Source organism: Parasteatoda tepidariorum, chromosome 6 (assembly GCF_043381705.1).
Source record: "Parasteatoda tepidariorum isolate YZ-2023 chromosome 6, CAS_Ptep_4.0, whole genome shotgun sequence".
In the NCBI taxonomy this organism is placed as follows: domain Eukaryota; kingdom Metazoa; phylum Arthropoda; class Arachnida; order Araneae; family Theridiidae; genus Parasteatoda; species Parasteatoda tepidariorum.
This window is the reverse complement of record NC_092209.1, coordinates 87,841,409-87,844,104: the sequence shown is the minus strand read 5'-3', so window position 1 is coordinate 87,844,104 and position 2,696 is coordinate 87,841,409. Positions and strand designations below refer to the sequence as shown.

Genomic DNA, 2,696 nt, shown 5'->3' with positions numbered 1-2,696 from the left:
CTCTGAACTTTAAAGCTTTAAAAACAGTGCATCACACTAAATCGGATGAACTATGACATTTTTAGATGCAATGCGAGTGGATAACACATAATTTTTGTTATTTCCAACGGTACGGCATCAGTTACATCGAACAATTGAAAGAAGAGCAGATAGGAATCATTGCCCAAAGAGTTCTCTTGATTCCTAATATGGCTCTACTGTTAGGTCCGCGAATCACATCTGAACAAGTGGCAACACATAATGGACAACGCTGTGAACATGGGCCCCCACCAGGGGGGGGGGCGCACGATGCGCCCACTTAAAGCTTGGGGGGGATTTTTACACTAAATAAAACGAATAGTTTGGGGGGGATTTAGAATTTGCCCGAGAATGAGCCCAAGAGCTTGAGGGGGATGGGGGCCACTGGTTGTGAAGATAGGATTAAACTTTTATTAAGATTAAACTTTTAGTTTTACGAAAATCTGAATATCCCTCAAGAATAAATAAATAATTTTTTTTAAGAAAGTTTAATCTTCCATGTATTTGAAAGATGTAGTAAGTTGGCAACTCTTCTAGTTTTCCGGTTTCTTTATTTTTCTAAAAATCACAAGGGGTCTGTTTAGAAGAAATATGGGTCCGTTAACGGACCCTTCTCAAAACATCTTTTCATAAAAACGGACCCTTCACCAAATAATTTATCTTTTAATTGGACCCTTCACAAATTTGTTTATCTTCATATTGTTTCGTTATTCGAATAAACCCGGGGGTGGGGAAGAAAAACGGTTCGAAACAAACTAAGTTTTTTAAAGTTTAAATTTCAAGTATAATATTCTAAAAAATATTTCTACTTTTACAAACATCGTGTGCGCATTCTTATTAATATTAAATCATATTTTTTTGTGAATANTGATCAATTTATATTTATTCATAAAATTAATTAATAGAATATTATGTAAATAAAAATTAATTTCTGGCAATTTTTTAAATTAAATATTCTAAATTAAGAATTGCTTAAGTTTACTTAATGCGTAACACATTCAAAGTTATACATTACTAAGTTGTGATATTTAAAATATATCAATTGAAGTTATTAAAATTGTGATTGATTTTTTTTCATTATTCGTCCGAAATGAATATTCTGTGTTGAGCAGTATAGGCTGAATGCCAAATATTTGTGTGTTGCATCTCTAATTTAGTAGTTACAATTTTAAAACTTCTTGAAAAGGTTTTTAAGCAATTTTTGCAATAACAGGACCCTATTTGCACAAATTCACAAACGCAGGACCCTGATTTCAAGAATGTGACTTAACGCTTATTTTATATTCACAAATTATGAATAGTTTTTTCACAATTTTGCAAAAACACGACCTTTCACAAAATGTCTGGACAGACCCCTGATCAAATGGTCAGAAACAGCAAGTGTTCAGAGGCAGTCAAAAAAAATTTTTAAAATTTATTTCCTGTTTATCATTCATGAATGCATGTTTTTTACATAGACTCACGCAGTCTTTAAAAAGGAAAGCAAAAAAAATGAAAACTATTTAATTACAAAAAAACAAATCCTCTTTAGAAACGAAGGATTAAGGAGTAAAACCTAAATGAAAACAGTTTTGTAATTAAGGAAAGGGGCGGATTTTCATTAAAATTAATTGAAGATTCCCTTTTGAGTGACTCATAAATAAAATATTGGAATCCCATTAACTAACAATTCTACAAAACTGCTTCGGTGAAAGACTGAGATTACAAAATAATGTGATTATAGAGATTACACGCTGTAAAAATTATGAAGAACATCAGAGTTTTTTTGGGGGACACCATACAAACACAATCCACCATGTTTTGACCAAATAAAACAGAAAACAGTTTTTTCGGCTTATCTTTTCTATTTTTTAAAATGGATATTTTTTTCACTCCAGACTTTTGTAATTAACGAAAATAATTTATTACATTCCCTATCCAAATAATTAGACGCATTATAAGATTCTATGTAAAATCTTAATTATCAGCTGATACTCTATACAGCTTTATTGTTTTTATGCGACTGAAACAGGTTTGCACTTGTTTACGTTCCTGTATGAATTGGTGAAATTAGACGACATATAATATAAATTAGACGATTGAACAAATTAGGCGATGTGTTATATAAATATAGAATATTTACTACATCAGGTATTATATTAGTATATTATAATATTTATACCAAATTATTAGACACACTTTGATCTAATGATCTCATTTTCAAGAGCAAAGAATCAACGGGTATATCCAACGTTATTGTGACCACCAAGGAAAATGTTCAGGAATTTTTCGACTTCATTTACCCCATATCAAAATGATAAATAATTATGAAAACACATATAATTTAAACTATAAAATGCATCGAAATTATAACAGAAAATATTTCGCTTTGCAATAAACTTTTGTGGCTACAGAAAATACATGTTTCAAATTTTTTTCTTCATTTGTATAGTAAAAATAGAAATTAACTTAGAAACCTTTTTAAGAAGAAAGAACTTTTTTAGACAAAAAATTAATTAATTACAATTTACTTTATCATTAATTAATATTATTTATGTAATATACATAATATATATATATATATATATATATGGGTCCATTCAAAAAATGAAGATAAAACAAGGGAAAATTATAGACATATGCAAAAGGGGGGGGGGAATAATGATGAAAAAAAATAACAAACAACTGATTGAAAAAAA

At 29.4% G+C, this 2,696-nt stretch overlaps 1 protein-coding gene across 2 annotated transcripts in view; it reads left to right on the top strand.

The window, feature by feature from the left end:
• LOC107442169 (thyrotropin-releasing hormone receptor-like) overlaps positions 1–2,696 on the top strand; it is a 50,752-nt gene that overhangs the window by 17,989 nt on the left and 30,067 nt on the right. The gene's annotated exons all lie outside the window — the stretch shown is intronic.